The sequence below is a fragment of the Eleutherodactylus coqui genome, chromosome 8 (assembly GCF_035609145.1).
Source record: "Eleutherodactylus coqui strain aEleCoq1 chromosome 8, aEleCoq1.hap1, whole genome shotgun sequence".
Lineage (NCBI taxonomy): Eukaryota > Metazoa > Chordata > Amphibia > Anura > Eleutherodactylidae > Eleutherodactylus > Eleutherodactylus coqui.
This window is the reverse complement of record NC_089844.1, coordinates 111368756-111391569: the sequence shown is the minus strand read 5'-3', so window position 1 is coordinate 111391569 and position 22814 is coordinate 111368756. Positions and strand designations below refer to the sequence as shown.

Below are 22814 nucleotides of genomic sequence, written 5' to 3'. Positions count from 1 at the left end.
CCGGGCCCCTGGTTTGTACACTGCAGCAGGCCTTTACTTCTGCATTATCTTTCTTGGATGTACCCTGCTTCTCATGTACAAGCGGGTATGATTCGCACCCTCATCAGGGTATATGACGGAAAATGATGCACTCTCCTTACAAAAATGGGGCCTGTTAGTGCTTTTTATCTGATCCCACCTATTGCAGTCCTTCACACTTGAAGTGTCATGTGCATCACCAGCTTGTCAATCACCTTTCATGGGCTGGGTCTTCAAGGCTTGTGATGTGCTACTTGCGCCACCATCCGCATCACTCTAGGGGTAGGGCTTCTCCCATGCACATCGGGAAGGGGGTGGGGCTTAAGTCCTGCGCTACAGGCACCCATTGAACCAATTACAGATGCTTGTTTCTGCAATGGTGGAGCAGGGAGATCCAACACCTTACACCCGCACTTTCTGGTGTAATGACTAGACCACAGTGAGAATGGGCTCTATAGAGTAGTGTTTATACCAGGAAAATAATTCCACGCTGTTTAGGTTTTAATGTTCTATAAAAATGGCAACAACTAAAAGATTTCATCAAGCAGTCATGAAGATGCCGGTATAGAAATTCCTCATCCTGGTAAAGGTCTTGAGCATTGCAAAGATTTGCTAGCTTGTTGTGGTGAAGGTCTTGATCTTTGCAGAGAATTGTGCGGTAATTGTGGTAAAAGGTTTCAAGCATAGCAGCCATTTGTTTGCTGATCACAGTAAAGGTCTGGAGCGCTGCAGAGATTTGCTTGCTCGTTATGGTGAAGGTCTCAAGCATTGCAGACATTTTCTAGCTCATTGTGGTGAAGGTCTTGAGCGTTGAAGAAATGTGCTAGATCGTTGTAGTAAAAGGTCTCGAATGTTGCAGAGTTTTATCTACTTGTCACCGTAAAGGTCTTGAGCATTGCAGACGTTTGCTTATTGTAGTGCAGGTCTCGAGCATTACGGTGATTTGCTTGCTTGTTGCGGAAAAGGGCCTCGAGCACAGCAGAGATTTGCTTGCTTGTTGCAATTAAAGTGTTGTACATTGCAGACATTTGCTTGCCCATTACGGTAGGCACGTGCCTACTTTTGGAGGTGGTCAGTCCGGATGCTTCCATTGCATCGACTGCACTTTAGTCTCCGGATTATAGTGATGGACCCAGCTTTCATCCTGTGTGATCAGTCTGTTGAAAAAATCCTCCTGGTTTCCATGGCACATTGTCAAAAGAGCCTGGGAGCATTCGACTCGTTCCTGCCTCTGGAAAGGTGTGAGCAGCCGGGGAACCCAGCGAGCGGATACCTTATTTATGTGAAGGTGGTCTTGGATGATTTTTTTGCACGGACCCCACACTAATCTTGACATTTTGAGCTAGGTCGCAAATGGTTACGTGGTGATTTTCCAAAATGGCAGCCTCCCTTTGCTGGATGTTGTGTTCATCAATAGCGGAGTGGGGTCACCCTGGGATTGAGTCCGACCTCATTTGAATTGACAATGCTAGTTCTTGACTACATCATATAATGGGAAATCCTCTTCATAAACCTCTTTCATCTCATCGGACATCTTTCTTGGTCTGCGGCCTTTCAAGTAAAGGAACTTAATGGCTGCTCTGTCTTCCACTGGGTCCATTATAAGACCTCGCACCACCTAAACACCTGTAAAAGACAGACGGTTATCAGGTCAGAGTTGTACGTAAAAATTGCAGGTCATAATTTGCATGTAACCTATAGAGACTTATATCATTACATATCAGCAGTTTCAGCATCCTGCAATAAATAGTAGTGGGTCAGGGGAAATCTTTAATAACGCCACTGGTAGGCAGCTAGCTGGTGGGGCTTCCGCCTCTGGCACCCCATTGTCCTCTAGTCTGCAACGCAGTTGTGGGGTGTCAGTAGCTTGCCATGGCGCCCTAGAGCCTACTGAACGTCCCAAGCCTGTCAGCCTATTAATGTCACACAGTGGATGTTTTTCCCCCCAGATTACAGGTTATTTTCTGGATCCACATTTCCATTCTAGAAGGCGCAGTGAAGATACAGGAAGAATATAAACACTAGAAATGTATAGAAAAGAAATGTAAACGTTTCTGATCTCCTTTTTGATAAGAAGTTGCTGCACAGTGTATATAGGACCATATAGAATGCTGACACGTATAGAAAAGAAAATGGTTATTGATTAAAGGGATTTTTTTCATTAAAAAAAATGTAGCCTCACCTATTCCTCCCCAGGCAGACTCTTTACTGCATCTTCTACTCGCTGATCTTCACCAGTCCTCCGGGTCACCTCCAGCCGTCCAGATCCTCTTCTCCTTGTTATGACACGTGCATTCCTTGCATTCTTCTTCCTGCAGGTCATTGAAGGTCACGTCCCTGTGACGTAGCGTTTACTGGCTAGGAAGGAGTTCTGCTCTATTGCAGAGACAGCGGGCATGCGCAGTCTCTGCAATAGCTCGGCACTCTTTGTTAGGCTGTGAACTAGTGACGTAGCGTATGTTGCTAGGCAGGAAGGAGACTGCCTGTAAATGTAAATAACGTCACAGGAAGCAGAAGAATCAGCCAGCTGGAGGTGAGGTGACCCCCACCCCGGGACTACAGGAGAAGAAGAGGTAAATAGACTGCCTGGGGAGAAATGGGTGAGTATAGAATTTTTTTTTTTAAATGACACAACCCCTTTAATGTAATAAGCTACAAGAACTGGCAGTGACTCCGATCTCCATTATATCCTCATCGACTGGAGGGATCGGGACCAGTGGTTACTGACTATCTGGTATAGGAGATGTATATCTGGCGACTGGACCGTCAGGATGTACTTATGTAGGAAAATTTATCTTGACACTCAACATGCTAAATAAACTTCATCGCTGAATTTTTTTTCTGCTTTTTCAGTGGTTTTTGTTGTGTTGAGATAAGATAACCTGTTGCAGCAAGCTGTCAGCATTGGATTCACTTTTGCTACATCTGTAAAATACCTTCAGTTTTGGGCTCTCATAACCCAAGGGCTCAGCCACTTGAGTAAAATCTTAAGAAGTGATTTGGAATTATTTCACTTCCTAATGCATCTTTATCTGAGGTTTTGTGCTTTCTCGCTCCTTCATACTGTCCTGTTCTGGCCTGCCATAGCCTTAAGGGGTTTGTCCAATGAAAAGTTTGTATCCTATATCCACAGAATATGAGGGGAGTCGCTGATCAGTAGGGGTCTCTGCTTTCTTATGAGAGCTAGGGTCCTGAAAATCACTGAGTAAATGGAGTGTTGTTCGCATGTACACAGTACTACTCCATACATTTCTATAGGACTGCCGGATATAGCAGAGTACAAGCACTTGGTTATGTCAGGCGGTACCATTAAAATTAAAGGGGTTGTCCCGCGCCGAAACGTTTTTTTTTTTAATTCAATAGGCCCCCCGTTCGGCGCAAGACAAACCCAATCCATGTGTTAAAAAAAAACCGTTTAGTACTTACCCGAATCCCCGCGCTGCGGCGACTTCTTCCTTACCTTACTAAGATGTCCGCCGGGATCTTCACCCACGATGCACCGCGGGTCTTCTCCCATGGTGCACCGTGGGCTCTGTGTGGTCCATTGCCGATTCCAGCCTCCTGATTGGCTGGAATCGGCACACGTGACGGGGCGGAGCTACGAGGACCAGCTCTCCGGCACGAGCGGCCCCATTCACCGGGAGAAGACCGGACTAAGCAAGCGCATCTAATCGGGCGATTAGACGCTGAAATTAGACGGCACCATGGAGACGAGGACGCCAGCAACGGAGCAGGTAAGTGAATAACTTCTGTATGGCTCATATTTAATGCACGATGTACATTACAAAGTGCATTAATATGGCCATACAGAAGTGTATAACCCCACTTGCTTTCGCGGGACAACCCCTTTAATGACTGGTATTATGCATGTGTGGACACCGCTCCATTTATGCTGTGACTTTCAGAGCCCCCATTCTCATGAATGAGACAGCTGGGATTCCTACTTATCAGCTGCTTATCATGTCGATAGGCCATAAGTACTTTTTGTGGGTCAACCCCTTTAATTAAACATTGGTGGATGTTTTTTCTTTAGGTCATTTCATGTTAATCATTGATGAACACAAACTGAGCGTCTGCAGTAGTTGAGAAATAATTTACTCCTTACTGCATTAGAATCCCCTGACATATTTGTAATATATTGCACTTTTTGTAAACATCTTTTTATTGGCATTTAGTTATAACATAACAATGAGAATAATAGAAACAATAGTACAATGCATTACAATATGGAAACCGCGTCAGCTTGTACATAAACCTGTAAGATTCTAGTGGTGAAAGCTTCCAGTTACCTATATTCCATTGTTTCTTTTTAAAAAGAAAAAAAGAAACCCCCTCTCCACTCCCACCCCTCAAAATAACGGAATGTATTCATATACCTTACATAACGTCCTAAATGTATCTCAGATATTCTAAAACCTCACTTTGGACCTAGGACTCTCGTCTAGATGTGGGTCATATTCAAAATATAGACACCTCAGTTATTTGGAATTGCCCATGGTATATTGCACTTTTATCAGTATTCCAGTAACTTCAGTTTTGGTACAAGGAAGACGAAGCTAAACTGGAGCAAATGTCAAAAAAAAAGAAATGGAGGATTGTGGGGCCACAAAAAGTTGATCATCATAAATTTTTTGTAATACCGTATATTCCGGCATATAAGATTACCTTTTAACCCCGAAAAATCTGCTGTACAGTCGAGGGTCGTCTTATACGCCGGGTGTAAAAAAAACAAACCAGCGTTCTGCGGCGCTGCTGCAGGCTATCGCTCCCTCCTCGTCCCCGACAGAGCATTGCTTTCTGGATGCGGGGCTTGAAATCCCTGCCTCCAGAAAGCTAATGCTGTGATTGGCTAACTCACGCGGCGTCAGCCAATCACAGCCATTCAATGACATCATTTTGGTGTGGATTTGCTGTGGATTTTTCAGCTGCAAAAAATTCACAGCAAATCCACCACATGGGAACATCCCCTGTAGCAATATTTAAATAAGACCCCCTCATTCCAAAGGGTAACATTTTGCTGTGAGCATCAAGGGCTAAAACATCTGTGGTAAGAGGGCAAATATTCACTTCCACTGACTTCATCAGGACAGGGTTTCTTCTGGTTCTAGAAAGCAGTCAGTCATATTTGGAAACTTTTTAGCTTTTTGATGCTTGCCCTGAAGCTTGATGCGCTCCATTCTGTGGATACAGTTGCAGGTTTTTATGGTATTTTGCTACTCAGGCTGGCTCGCTGAGGCGTTCAGCATCCTTGTGCCAGCCGCTGTTATCTCATAACTTGGAATGAAAGCTGAATATCCAGGAAGACGATTCACTCCTAAAATGACCCCAAAACTGGCGCAATTGTTGTTGCATCAGCTTTGAATGTTTGTGCTTTTCAGAAATGTGTGACCACAGCCATTAATAGACAGCGAATAAAAGCATTCAAATGAGAGATAATTGCTAAGAGAAGGGTATGAATAGAAAATCGGAGACCATTTTTGCATTGTGTGAAGAAATAGTCAGTCTTTCTGCAGTGCCTTTATAGACCAAGCACGTTAGCTGTACCATTTATTTGAAACTTCACATTTGTTAACCCGTTTAAGGCCATGTGCCATACACGCACATCTTCCAACCTCTGAACAGCGACAGAAAAGATGCTTTTACACTAAGCATTTTGAGACCCCTCACATTGTAGTGCCTCTTCACAATAATGGTGCCTCTTAGTGACCCCCCTCACAGTAAATTTCCCTGAGTGACCCCCTCACGGTAATGGTGCTCCTCAGTTAGCCCCTTCCTCACAGTATAAATGCCTCTCAGTGACCCCCTCATAGTAATGGTGCTCCTCATTGACCCCCCTTCCTCACAGTATTAGTGCCTCTTAGTGACCCCCTCGCGGTAATGGTGCTCCTCAGTTAGCCCCTTCCTCACAGTATTAGTGCCTCTCAGTGACCCCCTCATAGTAATGGTGCTCCTCAGTGACCCCCCTTCCTCTCAGTAATGGTGCTCCTCAGTGACCCCCTTCTTCACAGTATTAGTGCCTCAGTTATGTAGGATTTTTCTCAATGCTTGTTGATAGCTTTGGGTTTGAATAGTGCATTCACTTAATTGTAAAAAGCAAAGCCCATCTATTGGGCTGGGACTGCATGTTGCAGTTTTGACTATCTTGCACCACGTCTAGTGAGTATTACGCACGGAGGGGGTGTCATATCTGCTCTTTATTCTGTTCTTGTGTACATCCTACCAATACAAGCTGGTAATTATTGCAAAAGTAAAATAAGTGACTCTAATGGCTTTCTTATGTCGACTATGACTCATTTGATCCACTTACCTGTCTATACAACCAACTCCACTTTGCACAGTGCTAGCACAGCAGGGATCCTCTTGTAACAAAATTGCAGTTTTTAAAAGTATTTTGGGTGTGCGATATTCTGTCCTGTGATCCTGGTAACCTTGGGTTTGTTTTTGACCTTATCTAGTATACACTATGTGGACAAAAGTATTGGGACCCTGCAGAAAATCAACAAATAGGCAAATACTGAGTTTGCCGAAAGGTATGCTGGGAAGGGCTTGGGATAAATAGAAAGCTGCTCATTTTGTAATAACTATTCATTCATCCGATCGAGCGCTTGTGGGACGAACTGGAGCAACGGGTACGACACTGCCACCCACGCCCATCTTCACAGCAATCTCTTCTCACAGCCTTGCAGGAAGAATGGTGAACCATTCCTGCCCAGACTTACAGAGAACTTGTGCAAAGTATGCCTTGACGTGCTGTCGCTGTAATACAAGCAAGAGGAGGGCCTACATGTTACTAAATAGAATAATAAAGCACTTTTCCCCTCGTCATCCTGACAGCATACACATGGAGGATGTCCACTGGACCCCTGTTGGGACAGGAAGCGGAAAAACATACAAAAGGCACCTCCCGCCACCAGCTCACCAGTGTCTTCCTGTCCCTACAGGACAGTCCAAGCGGAAGCCTCCAGGGGTATGCTGGAGGCAAGAAGAGAAAATTCCTATGCAGCCTGTCCGCCCGTGGGGGGACGACTCTCTGGTCGGGCTGGCAGAGCTTGCGCGGGTGAGACCCTACGTGGGGACCCTCACCCGCAGGATCCCAAGGACCAGCACCACGTTCCCTGCGGGGAACCCTTCCCTAGCGCGCTGCCCAGTGGGGTTGTCGCACTGGGAAGATACAGCCCGTACCTGCAGGGCTTGGAAGCCTCCTCCGGATCAGGCACCCGCTCTGGACGTCGGCCCGGGACCCTGGCTTCCAGCGATCCTCTGTCGGCGTGAGCAGGTATGCCAGCGAGGGGGGGGGGGGGGGGTCGAGCGCGCGGCGCGGGCCGGCGGTTGCGCTCGATCCGACGTCCCCGGCCATCTATGCGCCCTCCTCAGAGCCGACGCAGAGTGTATCCCCCGGGTCCGGCGCGGCGGCATGACGTCAGCACGGCCGCGTCACGGGGGGGCGGGGCCTCAGTGAAAAAAGGCGCCAAATTTGAAAATTAAAAAAAAAAAAAAAAAAAAAAAAAAAAAGAAGAAAAGGAGAAAGCAGGATTCCCCACATGTCTTCGGTCTGCACCTAAGTAAAGATGTCGGCCAGAGAGGACACGGAGAGCAACCCGCTGGTGAGTAAACCTCCGGGGGCTCACACCAGGGGTAACGAAGGGTCAGGTGCTGGAAAACCCCCCCTTTTTTCTGCTGTCTCCGTCTCTTAGGACAGAGAAGCACAAAAGAGCAGAGAGGCCAAGAAGCGCGTGCGCAAGTGCCCAGTCTGCCTGCGGCGACTGGACGAGGGACACACCAAACCCTTATGCGCAGCCTGCACAGAGAAGGTGGTCCGGGAGGAAGGCCCCTCGGGCATATCAGACATCCGAGCTATGATCCGCGAGGAGATCGAGGCCTCTCTCTCGTCTCTTTCCGTTCCGCCCCCCACGAAAAGGGTAAGGCGGTCACGGATAGAAGAATCAGACTCGGAGGAAGGGTTCTTAGAGGATTCCCCCTCAGAATCCATACCGCCCATGGAAGAAACGAGGAAGTACTTCTTCGCATCGGCGGATCTGGGGCAGCTACTAACAGCAGTCCGTCACACCATGCAGGTGGAGGAACAGGCACCACAGCAGCCATCCCTCCAGGATACCCTGTTCCGGGGACTCATACCTCAGCCCAAACCATCATTCCCGGTCAACGATATCCTAAAACAGCTCATCTTGACCGAGTGGAAACAGGCAGAACGCAAGTTTTTCCTGTCTAAGGAGTTTAGAGAGCGTATGGTCTTCACCCCGGAAGACATTGAATTCTTGGACACCGTCCCGAAGGTGGATTTGGCGGTCGCCAGGGTCTCGAAGAAGGCTGCCCTCCCTTTTGAGGACATCTCCCAGTTGCGGGACCCACTGGATTCACGAGTGGATGCGGCAATGAAGAAGGCCTGGGAGTCGGCGGCCCTCACCATGAAGACCAACATTACGGCCACGTCGGTAGCGAGATCCATGACGGTCTGGCTAGACCAACTCCAGGCCCTGGTCTCGCAAAGGGGTTCGAGGGAAGATATCGCCAACTGCCTTCCCCTCCTCCAACAGGCCACCGGCTTCCTGGCGGACGCCTCGATGGAGTCAGTAAGGTTCGGGGCCCGGTCGGCGGCACTTTCGAACACAGCCAGGAGGGCCGTCTGGGTAAAAGCCTGGACAGGGGACAATGCCTCCAAGAACAGGCTTTGCTCTTTGCCCTTCCAGGGACATCGCATCTTCGGACCTTCCCTGGATACACTCCTGGAGAAGGCCTCAGACAAAAGTCAGGGGCTACCAGCAGACAGACCCGTCAAGCGGCCTTCCTCCTCCTACCCTCCTCCCTTTGTCCCCCCGAGAACATACAGGGGGAAGGGGAAAACCGGACGCTGGTCTTACCCCAAAGGCGGAAAGGGTGAGAATCCGCCCATCGGGATCCGGCAGGTGGGGGGCAGACTTAGGGGGTTCGCCAATAGATGGAGCGAAATAACCTCCAATCCCTGGGCCCTTCGCCTGGTCTCAGAGGGCTACACAATTGAGCTTTCCGCCCCCCCTCCCCGGAGGTTCGGGGTTACCCCCTGCCAGTCACCCGCGTCGGCCCGGGCCCTCCAGTCGGGGGTACGGGACCTGCTATCCCTGGGGGCCATTATCCCAGTTCCCGTAGAGGAACGGTTCAAAGGCTGCTACTCCCCCTTGTTTCTTATTAAGAAGCCTAACGGGGCCTACAGAGTTATAATCAACCTGAAATACCTGAATAAATCTATAACATACCGAAGATTTAAAATGGAATCAGTAAGATCAGCGATCCCCCTCATCACACCAGATAGCGTCATGGCCACGGTGGACTTAAAAGACGCCTATTATCATATTCCTATACACTCAGACTCCCAACAGCTTCTTCGATTCGCCCTGATGATGGAAGGGTCAGTCTCACATTACCAATTCGCATGCCTGCCGTTCGGGATTTCCTCCGCACCTCGGGTATTCTCCAAGCTAGTATTGGAGATGGTAGCAGCACTAAGGACGGACAAAGTACTAATTGTCCCATACCTCGACGATTTCCTGCTTATAGCAGGATCACCCTCGGAACTCCAGCACCGGGTCAACCTCACCCTCCGCCTGTTCGAGTCGCTAGGTTGGATCATTAACTTCGACAAATCCAATCTTCAGCCCGAACAAAGCAAAAAGTTCCTAGGGGTTATCCTGGACTCACACCACCAGTGCTCCTCCCTCCCGCTAGAAAAGCAAAAAATGATCCAAGACGAAAGCCGGACACTTTCGTTAGCCTCCCAGATTTCCCTTAGGAGAGGCATGAGGGTCCTCGGTCTCATGACAGCCTGTATTGGAGTAGTCCCGTGGGCCCAGTTACATGGTAGAACTCTCCAGGACTTTATCCTGAGCAACTGGGACAAATCTCCAGCTTCCCTGGATCAGGAAGTCACCCTCACTCACAAAGTAAGGTCCTCCTTGGGGTGGTGGACGTCTATCTCTAACCTCGCCAGGTCCACAAGTTGGGACCCGGCATCCCCAGTATCCATCTTCACTGACGCGAGTGCAACTGGCTGGGGGGCCCACTTAGGCTGTCGCTATGTCCAGGGGGTCTGGAACCAGAAAGAGGCCACTCAATCCTCCAATTACAAGGAGCTTTGCGCGGTCTGGAGGGCCATCCGTGACCTCGAGACAGAGATCGGGGGTAGACCCATTAAAATATTCTCGGATAACATAACAACTGTGTCCCTCATTCGCCACCAGGGATCCACGCGGAACCCCCGACTACAAGACCTGGCGGCGAAAGTGCTCGGGTGGATAGAGCAGCGGATGCCTTCCGTTTCAGCGTTCCACGTAAGGGGCCCAGAGAACACCATGGCAGACTACCTCAGCCGCAGGAGAATAGACCCTGGGGAGTGGGCACTACATCCAGAGGCATTCCAACTGATTACAGAAAGATGGGGGACTCCAAAGGTGGATTTGTTTGCCTCTCGGGAGAACAACAAGTGTCCCCGGTTCTTTTCCAGGGGGGCAGACGGGGGCTCCCTGGGAATAGACGCACTATCCCAAGCATGGGAATGGGACCTGACATACGCCTTCCCACCTATTCCCCTGATCCCTCGGGTTCTAAAGAAGATCCAGGGGTCCCCGGGCTCCGTTATCCTGGTAGCCCCATTCTGGCCCAAGAGACCTTGGTTCCCGCTCCTGGCCGCTCTATCAACACAGGAGCCCCTACATCTGCCGTGGAGAGACGACCTCCTACAACAGGGTCCCCTGATTTGCCCAAAAACCCGACAGTTCAGACTAGCGGCCTGGAAGCTGTGCGGGTAAAATATCTGAACCAGGGCCTATCAGGGAGGGTGACCACCACCTTATGTGAGAGTCTCAAAGAGTCCACCAGGAACATATACACCAGGGTGTGGGACACCTTCTCTAAGTGGTTGGGGCACAGTATTCACGACCTCCAGCAACCAGACATTAATAAGATTCTAGAGTTCCTTCAGGATGGACTGGACATGGGCCTAAAACCTGGTACCCTTAAGGTCCAGGTGGCCGCCCTAGGAGCCTTCTTTGACTTCCCGTTAGCCGACCATAGGCTAGTCAAAAAATACCTTAAAGGAGCAGTTAGACTTCACCCCTTTATAAGAAGAACCATGCCCCCATGGGACCTGAATCTTGTTTTACAGGCCCTTTGCGCACATCCCTTCGAGCCCCTGGAAGAACTCTCAGTTAAGACCCTCTCATATAAGGTTGCCTTCCTAGTGGCCATTACATCCGCCAGGCGGATCGGGGAAATCCAAGCTCTCTCTATAAAAACCCCATATATGACCATCTTCCCGGACAAGATAGAGTTTAGACCCGACCCCTTCTTTCAACCGAAAGTCCTTACGGACTTTCACAGAGAGCAAAAAATAGTACTTCCCTCCTTCTGCCAGGAACCCCGGAACACTACGGAACAGAGGTTCCATAACCTAGACGTGAGACGAGCAGTTCTGAAGTACTTAGAGGTCTCACATACCCTTAGGAAATCTAATAACCTCTTCATTCAATTTCAGGGTCCACGCAGAGGAGGGGCCGCTACTAAGGACTCCCTAGCGCGGTGGGTCAGGAGGGCCGTAGAAGAGGCATACAGATCCCAAGGGATCCCACTCCCGGGCGAAGTTAGAGCCCATTCTACTAGGGCGGTCGCCTGTTCCTGGGCGGAGAGAGCCCAGGCGACAACCGACCAGATTTGCAGAGCCGCCACATGGTCAAGCACCCATACGTTTGTAAAACACTACCGTCTGGACGTGGGGGCCAGCCGGGACACTGCCTTTGGGCGGAAAGTTCTGCAAGCAGTGGTCCCTCCCTAAAGCCCGTAATTGTTGGTATTCCTCCATGTGTATGCTGTCAGGATGACGAGGGGAAGACAGGAATTAGGTTTACCTGTTAATTCCTTTTCTGGAGTCATCCTGACAGCATAGGGGCTTTTCCCTCCCCTTCAGTTATCCTTCTCTACGTGAAGTAACGTATTGTACTATAAGTTTCGTTATTAAAAATGAGTGATTAAGCAAAGCCGGGTCACTGTAGTTATTTGGTACACACTGGTGAGCTGGTGGCGGGAGGTGCCTTTTGTATGTTTTTCCGCTTCCTGTCCCAACAGGGGTCCAGTGGACATCCTCCATGTGTATGCTGTCAGGATGACTCCAGAAAAGGAATTAACAGGTAAACCTAATTCCTGTCTTTCTAAAAAAACATGCAGTGTCCAAATACTTTTGTCCATTTAGTGTGTATTCCTGGCATGAACTGCTTGTTTGCCCGATTGCATCTGCTCCAGCGCCTAACGGCGCTGTTGGCTGAAGCTCAGCCACTTGGGATCATACACTTGGGAAGCAAGCAAGAAAGGGCAAACCTCCGTGAGGGTGTTAAGAACGGGAAAATCCCTTAATCTCAATGCATTGTTTTAATAAGCACCAGGCTGATTGTGTTTAGTCCATATCAACTGTGTGCAAAATGATGACCTCCTAAAATGTCACAACCTTGACCCCAGACTGCAGACGTCTATTAGAATCAGTGGCGTTTCTTACCGTCTTGTGGTTCGGTATTTTCTGTCCAAAGGTTTTGTGCATTTCCAAAAGGCCAGATGTGGTTAGACCTTATCTGATCAGTGTCTACATAAACATAGGAAGAGTAGCCACCCAATTGGATTTTCCAAGGTGTCTGGTGATGATCCAACCAATGCTGATAAGTTTTGGCTTTGAAGCCCTGTACACAAGTGTCATATCCATCAACTGTAATGCTATATTCCTTGTCAACAGTAGTTAGATGGCTTAAAAAAAACATGAAGATGTCCACAAGGTACAGTGTAGGCTTTAGTCACTGACAAACATTTTGTCTAGCCAAACAGTAGAAGAATTCCCTGTTCCATTGCTGGTGACATGTTAGCATTAAACACCATTGTTCTCTTTCCTGGGTGAGAAGGGAAAAGCTAATTATCGTGTTCATTTCACAGAACAGATGTTGAGAAATCTCTGTGTTTAAGAACAAGAGCTTCTCTCAGAAGTGCCCATTATTACCCTCTATAATGGTCCGATGCACATCTGATTATTAGGTTAAGCCCTAGATTAGGCCACTTATAAGCTAGTTTTATCTTCAGAAAGTGCCAGTTAATGTGAGTTATCGTTATTTCAAGTGTAGCTAAACTTCTGAAAAACTTCTGATGTGTCATAATGATACGTCAGAAGTTTTGATCAGTGGGACTCCGGGTGCTGAGACTCCTAAGATGAATGGACAGAACACTCTTTGGACCACAGGGCCTGTTTGGCTGTTATCTGCGAGCAATGTATGGACTCCATAGGTTTTATATCGAGCCTGTACACTGCTATAAGCAAAGCTGGGACTAGCAGAATGGGCACAGTGATCAGATGAGTGCTTTTGCTCATTTATTTTAGAAATCAGCGATGGTCTCAGTACTTTGACTCCACCGATTAAAACTTCTGACATGCCGGCAGGTTTTTAAAAAGTTAGGCACATGTTAAGGATTTCACATATTCTAGATCTGAAAATTGGAGGATAAACATGTTTCATATGACCCTTTGCTTATTTATTAGTACAATACAGGTTGCTAATAGGTCCACGCAGATAAGGGCTCATTCACATCAGCATTCGGGAGTTCAATTTTCTTGCTGCATTCAGGGAGCAAAAAAATTGAACCCCTTGCCCAATCTATTCCGTCTTATGCTGAACAGATTCCCACTGACTGTTTTTTTTCTGTTCGCTATATTGTCCTGTTGACTAGCAGAAATCGGCAGTGGAAATTCCGAACGGAACCTCTGATGCTGATGTGAATGAGCCCTAAATCAGGCACACATTAATGTGGCAGTCCAACTATAGAAACAAGCTAATTAAAACTGAGAGAGCAGCATTTTCTGCAAGATCTTCAAAGAGTCTTGCAGAGATGATTTGTTGAAAAGCGTTAATATCATGGTTCGATTTGCTGCTATTTTAGATTTAGTGCCCTATAATATACATTTTTCTAACTCTGTAAAGTATATAGATCAGGACTCCCATCCTGTGCTGTTTAAATAATGATGAAAATAAACTGTATGTGCCAATCTGCTTTGTTTTCTCCATGTATCGAAAACAAACAATCTTGTAATCTCAGAAATCTTGCTCAGAAAAGAGGTGTTAGGCCGCCTGGACACGAACGGATATGCATTGTAGAATCCGCGGCAGGCATCTACACCGCGGATCAGCAGCAAATACTGTTCGTAACATGCTATGGAAAAGTGTTTCTTCTTGCACAAGAGCAGAAATCAATTGCAGTTTCCGCTTGCAGAGGAAAAAACGCAGCATGTGCTATTTTAGTGCCGATTCTGCACAGACGACTTTCATTGAAGTCAATAGAAGCCATACGACACGCGGCCCTTCCGCAATTGACATTGCCAATAGGTTGCAGGTATCCATGTTATCGCCTAGTGACGGTGCAGAAAAAATAAACACTTGAAAAAATAAAATCTGTACTGCACATGCTTGTTGTTTCGCCGCCTGCACCATCCGCAGTGCAGATAATGAAGAAAGAAGACGGGTACGCGGGGTTGCTGGCCAGAGTCAGAGTTTGCAGCAGAATCCTGCGCCTTATCCCTTCTTGTTTTTGGCTGTCGGGAGGATGAGGGGTGGCACCCAGCAAAGAGGCGAGGCTTTGTGTTTTTTTTGTATTTCTGTTTTTTTGTTGCAGATAGAAAAGTGGGGGGAGTCTCTTCTGCGGCCAGTCACCATAAAGCTAAACACGGGATTGGGAAAAGGAGGAGGGTAGTTTCCTAGGACACAAGTAAAATAATTCTTGTATATTTCTCACAGTTTGGAATATGAGCAAGAATAGCATCAAAGGAGAGGAAGAATCAGAGAATAAGGATGAAGACCAACATTTTATTTTTCTAGTTGTCTTGTGTATTTACTAAATTTTAGTGTTACTGGGTTATGTGTCCTATGCGTGCTTCTTTCATTTTCCTCTGTGGTTCTTGGTTTGAAACGCCGTGCTAAACGCTGTAAAGAACGATATGTATGTGAGAGTGGCCTAAGGGCCCTTTTACATGGGACGGCTGTCGACACTTAAGTGCTTGACTATCGTCCCAGCGGTAATGGCTCCTGTGCTTTCATGCAGGAACAATGATCGCTGAGTGAATGGAGGCAGAGCAGCTGGAGATCTATTCCATTCACAGTCAACAGGCCATCGTTCATAGCTGAACAACAATCTGTTTACACAGGCTGATCGTCGTTTGATGTTTATGCCTGCAGTAACTGAATCACAAATCATTATGGTTCATTGTTCAGTCACTGCCAACTTTTACACTGAATGATTATGGTCCAGGTTCTCGTGATCCAGCTTACTTGCCCAACGCTGCTATATATCAGGAGGTTCAGGGCACTGACGCACTGTTTTACATAAGACTCTTCTGAATACCGCCCCTTGCAAGATCTAAAATCTGCCACCTGAGGCAAGATACTTAACCTGCCTCATGAGAGGGGCACCTCTACTTGTTACAACAGAAGCTCTGTACCTAACAACAGAGAGTGGATTGCAGAGAAGCTGGGAAGAAAATCCCTAGTTGCAACCACTTCATTTACATTGGTAAAGCAACAAAGTTTTTAATGCAATTATATTACAGAAATAATGAGATTAATGCAAGCAAGTAGATGAGCATACGTTTTCTGAAAAGTTAGTGCCTGTTCAAGCCCTTTTGGAATGTAGTCTTCACAGCTCATACAAAATAGGCAGATGCTCAGTAGTGGCTATACCAGAAATTCTACTACTCTGTATTTTTGCATTTAGAAAAAGCATCCTCTAGACACTGGAAATCTACTCAAATCTTTTTGATTGTTGAATGGATCCAAGAGAGTAATGCTATTATGTGATTGGAGGAACTGGTGGCTGATGATTCGGAAGACCTCAGTAACTTTTTGACAGTGCGTCAACCCTGGATCTCTTTGCGGAACCCCGCTGTTTCCAAGTGCTATTTATTACGTTGAGCCTTTTTCCTCTTTTCTTATCCCAGCTTGTGTATTAGCTGTCTTTGTATGCCTTGTCTGTCAATAGCCAGTAGAACTTTTATTGTTGCTTAGGTGGTGCTATTGGTGCTTATTCTTCCAACAACTCTTAGATAATTTAGAAGGCATTGGATGGTTAGACTTGTTTTGTATACTTTTATTCGATCTACTATTCATATTCCCTTCAGTTCTGACTGATGTTATAGTCTTTTGTACTACTGTGTGGTTTTATCGTTCCTTATTTGAAATCTAAAATGCATTTATAAACATAGGTTAAACATAAGGAATGCTCAGAATACATACGAGGCATAAAACTAAGTCTTCTTAATATCACATGAGTTTGTGAAATGAGGTGAATGAGGATGTGTTCTGCCATTACCGTGCCAGTGAATAGATGTAAATATATTCTGTTGATAAATCCAAGTAAAAGCTGACTCTGTGAAAGAGGAAGAAAATCCTGATAAAACCGTCCTTGGAGGAAGCGGTGCCCACTTCATATACCATCAAACACTTGCTCCGCTGCTCTTAACTTTGCAGTTGTTTAATGCCAGCTGCATATTTGTTTAACCGCTGGACCCAGGGACTGAGCAGTTGAATGGCATCCAGCTGTGACTTGTGTCCTGCCATGATAAAACACATTTAAAAAAAAAAATACTTATTTATGCAGTTTATCTCAGGGCACACGGGTGTTGCATCAAGAAGAATTACAAATCCTTGGTAGTTATATGGCATCTTTTCCAGGCAGCAATAAAGCCATTTTATTCTTCAGAGTCCCAACAATTGATGGAAATCGCTGTGATATTTATTTGGGTTACATCAGAAATGTTTACTTTGAAGCTGAAGTTTCTTGGTAGCAAATCTTGACATTGCAGTTGGTCTTTAGGCAGATAGAATATTGATGGCTGTTCAGCTCTATGTAGAAATCCTTCATGGAGCAAAAGCAGATTGTTATATTGTCAAAAGCAGCTGCATTTTGGGGGTGTAAGTCAGGAGTGGGTCATAAAGGGAGAAATACTCTTTGTATCCATTTAACTAAAACTGTGTGAAAAACTATGACATAGTAGTGTCCCTGTACAAGGCTGTACTCTTGAAGGGGAAAAATGCAACCTCAAGACTTGGTACCCATTCAGCCCAGTGGAAAGAAAGATATTAAGGCCTCCTGTCCATGGGTAAATTTTCACTGCGTTCCCTATGGCGATAATCTGGCCACGGGGAACACCGTGAACGCTTTCCATAGACTTATTATGGAAAGCACAGCCCTGCTGTCCATGAGCGTAGAATCATAGCGATTCTGTCAGATAGGCTCAGCGCAGAGAGTTGTCAGCTCTCACCTGCTCCCCGGCGGCAGCTCCCATGGCGGAGATCTGCCGCAGGATATTGCTACGCCCGTGGACAGCAGCCCTTAGTGATATAATCAGGTACTGTATGCTGAGCTCCACAGTAGCATATTGGATATGCGTAAGATTATCTGGATTTACCGTATATGCATGTTAGAAACAAGATCTCTCAGAAGCAAAGATGATCAGAGGTTCACCAATCTGTTAAAAATGACGTCTAAACATTGTGGTACAATTTCAGAAAACTGATCATCAATGTAAAATTGCAAAGACTTTGAATATCCCACCATCTACAGTATGTAATATGAAAATCTGGAAAAATTCGTGCGCACAAGGGACAAAGCGGACGGTCAATATTGGATGCTTGTGATCTACATTTTATCTTTTTTTTAACTCCCGGGCAGAGAATTCCCCCCTGATCAGATATTAATGGCCTCTCCTGAGGATTGACCATCAATTTGTAAAGGCTGGATAATCCATTTTATGGGATACTGTCATTGCTAGTAAGTATGCAAACGGTGGGCCCTCAGTAAGTGATAGTGATTACAGTGCAGTTACCTCCAGTGATCGTTGCTGCTTTCTCCTTTGATTAGTGATGCCAGTTTTTGCTTTTCTTGCCTACTTGGGCTCAGACTGCCTTGAAGAATTCTTCCATCCATTACTCATGCTCGCACGCTCTGTACTGTACCTCTTTGTGCCGCTACCCCAATGAACCTGCCTTTTTTGTGTATGATAGCGGTTTTTTCTGCTTGCTATGATTTCATCTTAGAAAGGAATATAATCCGTCTGAATAGATCCTAGTGTTATAGAAATGATAAAACTCCTACTTTTGGTACAATCTGTAATGTGAACTTCTCTCGGTGAACTTTTTTAAATTGTGAGCCTCGAACAAGGGATCATGTTTTAAATGGGAACACTGGAAGTTCAGGCAGAATTAAGGAGTTTCCTTATGCAGTATTTGCACAGCGGATTAAACATTACATAGCAAGGGCCACTTGTTTTCGAACCTCTGCTCTCTGTCTGCTGTTTCCTCGCGGTTTTATTGTGATCCTTTTTAAGCTATTTGTATCCAGTTCTAGAGCTGCTGGATGTTTGCAGGTTACCGCTGGCATACTGTGGTTCATCACTAAAGTCTATGTCTACTCCTTGTGAATTAATGCAAATATATTCGGAAACTGCATACAAAAATGCTACATTGTGTTCTCAGACTTGAACAACCGAATCCTTCTAGTAATGGTATGCAGAGTTGGGAATCTGCTGCCGTTGTCCTTTGACTGTCTGCAACTTGCATTGTTCTGTATGCAGTACCATAGTATTTTCAGTAGGTACCCCTTAGGTGAGCATAAGGTACTTAAAATATGTTCTCCAGTATTTTTACAGGCATTTCATTATTCTCTCTCACTGACATATTTAACTGTGTATTAAACTCAATCCAGGATGCAGATCTTGGCAACTCCATTTGAAAGGCTATAGTTAAGCCCATAGTGGCCAAAGAGTAGACCCCTGTCTATCAGTAAACCTCACAGTGAGGACCAGTAGATACTGATAACACCGCCAGCCTGTTCTCTTTCTGAAAACGACATCCCTGCAGGTTTGTGTTTTAGCGCGCCCATCATTAACTTTTTCTAACTTTTTCTAACTTTTTCTAATGTCAAATGCTTGTGCACCTTGTGCATTTAACTTCTTGCATCTGTACGGCATGAGAACATGCAGAGAGGTTATTACACAATCAACTTTTGTTAGTTATCCATAGGATAAGCGATAAATGTTTGAGCAATGAGGGTCTAGCCGCTGGGGACCCTGACTGATCAAGAGAACAGGGGTCCTGTGTCCCCCCTCCTTTTCTCAATGCAGCCACACCCTACACAGTGAGGAGGAGTTTTAATGGAGCGACGACTGAGCTTGCACCATGCTGCTCCATTCATTTCAGTGGGACTACCGGAGCCAGCTGAGTGCAAGCCACTTTCTGGCAGTGCCATTGACTTGATTGTAGTGGCAGTATGCATGTTCAGCCGCTGGGTGCATTCAAACTTCTCCTCATGGAGAGGAAATTGGGACATAGGAGCTGTGCTCTCATAACTATTGGGGTTTACAGCAGTGAAAGCAACACTTATCAGCAGTCTATCATTTATTCAGTGCTCAGACCCTAAATAATAGCATTGCACAGCGCACAAAAAATACTGCTACAGTGTTTCCCCGAAAATAAGACAGTGTCTTATATTTATTTTTGTTCAAAAAGGTTTAACTTTTTTACATGTATAGCTGCCTGGACACTATTTGAATTGACTTTTTTGATTAACTGTTAGCAGGGCTTAATTTTGGAGTAGGGCTTATAATTCAAGCATCCTCAAAAAGCCTGAAAAATCATTTTGCATTCTCAAAAATTCTGGAAAATCATGCCATGTCTTTTTTTCAGGGTATGTCTTCTTTTCAGGGAAACAGGGTATAAATGTGTTACCGCTATTGGGTGTCTGAATAGCACTGCTTTATAATACCTAAACAAAATCACAGGATTTTTCACATATGTTAAAGGGGCTGTCTGGTTACTGGAAAACATTCCCTGAATCACTGTTACTGCCTTAAAAATAACAAAAGAGCTGTACTTACTTCTCCTGTGCCACACCAATCCAGTAATGTAGCCCAGCTAAGGTCCTGGTGTTTCTTATGGCAGATAAGACCGACAAACTGAAGCAAGTTCAGAGAAGAGCTACCAGGATGGTGAGCGGTCTGCAAATCCTGTCCTATGAGGAACGGTTAAAGGATCTGGGAATGTTTAGCTTGTAAATAAGGCTGAGAGGAGACTTAACAGCTGTCTACAGATATCTGAAGGGCTGTCACAGTGCAGAGGGATCAGCCCTATTCTCATTTGTACAAGGAAAGACTAGAAGCAATGGGATGAAACTAAGGGAGGAGACACAAATTAAATATTAGAAAAAACTTTCTGATAGGGTGATCAATGAGTGGAACAGGTTACCACGGGAGGTGGTGAGTACTCCTTCAATGGAAATGTTCAAACAAAGGCTGGACAAATATCTGTCTGGGACGATTTAGTGATCCTGCACTGAGCAGAGGGTTGAATCCGATGGCCCTGGAGGTCCCTTCCAACTCTACCATTCTATGATAATGTCATAAGAAATCAAGTAACCACCATAGTCAATCTGAGGTAGCAGCATCACTGCCCATTCTCCTTGCATGAGCACTCGCATCCTGGCAGGAGCTCAGAACAGTGATGCTGCGGTAAAGGGATACAGGAGGGGTAAGTACAGTTCTTTTTGTTATTTTAACAAAGTTACATCTATCTGAGAAATGTTTTTTAGTAACCAGAAAACCCCTTTAACAACCTAGACAGGAGAAGTGCGCATAGGCATTGATCCCCTCCGACATTGGTGCCAGGTGTTCAAAATAAATCCATATGGACATGATGTTTATTCGTCCTCATACGTCTCACCATGTGGTATAATGAATTCTTTCCCGTGGCTGTGGTAGCTCTGCATTACACGCTAGTAGGTATAGAGACCCCTTAATATATGTAGTTAGTTGACATCACAGTTTGGATTCCAAAGTTTTAAAGCAAATGAGCAAATCTACTCTAGAAGGGATTTTGGGTGATGCCAGTGAAAGGAAGTGTTTGTTGTGTGTGTGGGTTTTGGTTGTGTGAATAGACAGCTGATCAGTTTTTATATTTGAAGCTCCTATGTAGCTTGAGGGATGCGATGTATTATTAATGTCTTTCCCAGCTGTAGAAGCATTTGATGTTTTATGTGTTTCTGTTGTAGTATATTGTGTAATTTGGTGTTTGATGTTATTCATATAGTGGCATCGCATCGTGCACAGGAATATTAATATTGCGATGAGTACTAGATCTTACAGTAACTAGGTCTTTTTAGCATTTTTCATTACTAAGCTTGTATAGCATTTTCTTGCAGCATTTTAGATTTCAAGAGAAGTCTTAAAACTATATAACATATAATCAACTTGTGAATTTAAAAAAGAGAAAAGGCCCATTTACATGCTCTGCTGTGCCACGGGGCTCTGGCAGTCACATGACCACCGGCTCGCATAGTGGAAGAACCTCTTCCCCTTTCACTTTTTAATACGTAGTGCTCATTAAGCGCTATGTATCAGCAAAAGGAGAAGGCAGAAGTGCTTAAAAACCGCTGCTTTCTTCTCCTTCAGGTTCTCAGCTGCAACTACAGCTGCCAACCTGACCTGCTTTTGCTTGATTGCAGAAGCAGGGGCTTTAATCCTGTGCCGGATTTTTACTATCAGCCGGGATTACAGCCCAGGACCAAGCGCCGTGTATTTACAGTGCTTGGTCCCTAAGGGGTTAAAGTCCATATCAAATTATTGCTATCATGGGGAGATATAAGATATATTAAAATGCTAGGATGGTAGAAAGGTCTTCCCTGCGCCGCAGAAAAAAGCGAGAGTTGGGTTATTAAATGACCCAACTTGGGTCAAGCATACCTTGGTCCTCCTTCATTGTATTAACTTCCCCCAAACGTTCATTTTCTATGGTGATAAGGCTCCTAACACTCCATGGGTACTTAAAAGCATGAGGTGGCAACAGTGTTAAGAGGTGGTAGTGTTAATTGCCAAAGCAAAAACCTATGAGTTGGCGTTCCTTAGGAACAGAGTGTGCCTACAGAGCACCAATGTCATCGCTGCCTGCTCCTTCTACCAACTGCTCACATTGCTTACTGTGGAAGAGCTCTGTGTTCTCCTACAGCTGGATCTTCCTGCGTAGTTTTTCCTATGCAGTCATTAGAAAACAAGCGTTTGTTACAAGAGCGAATAATAGGCCTACCTTTTGTGTTCCTTTCTTTTTATCTCAAATTGGTCCATTTTGTTTAGTAAAAACCTGTACTTCTCGATACTTTGTAATTACCTGCAGAGCCGCTTTCTTAACGTGAATGGCTACAAGCCAGAATACTACAAGAAATGTGTGAAATGCCCGCTCTCAATAATGTCAGTTATTTTCCTAGTGAGTATCAGTAGGCTTAAACCTTAAGGAAATATTTTTGGTACATCTTTGAATTGTAAAACTATATATATATATATTATATAAAATTTGTTTGGTTTCTGTTCTCGTTGCTCTCTACATACGGAAGTATTGATGGATAATAAGTTTCACAAGTAATACATCTCTTGCTTTGTAGTTCAGACTGTTTTACTTTACTTTTTGATTGCTTGATTTGTTGGATTCCTACGGTTTTTAGAAAAAAGTTTTTTAGGAAAATTCATATCATTCATATATCTGCACATCTAAACGTCATCGTTGGTTAGTTCCAACAATTAATTGCTCTGTGTGAAAGGAGCCTTATATTTCAGATGACTGTATATTTTTATGTTATGCAAATTAAAGGCTGTCTGATCAGGTACAACCCCTTTCAGACTGCAGTTGTGGCAGCGGCCATCATTGGGCAGATGAATGACTGCCCATGTAATACAAGAAAACGGGAGA

At 45.4% G+C, this 22814-nt stretch overlaps 1 protein-coding gene across 1 annotated transcript in view; it reads left to right on the top strand.

The window, feature by feature from the left end:
• Nucleotides 1–22814, top strand: part of SNX29 (sorting nexin 29) — a 433715-nt gene that overhangs the window by 223756 nt on the left and 187145 nt on the right. The gene's annotated exons all lie outside the window — the stretch shown is intronic.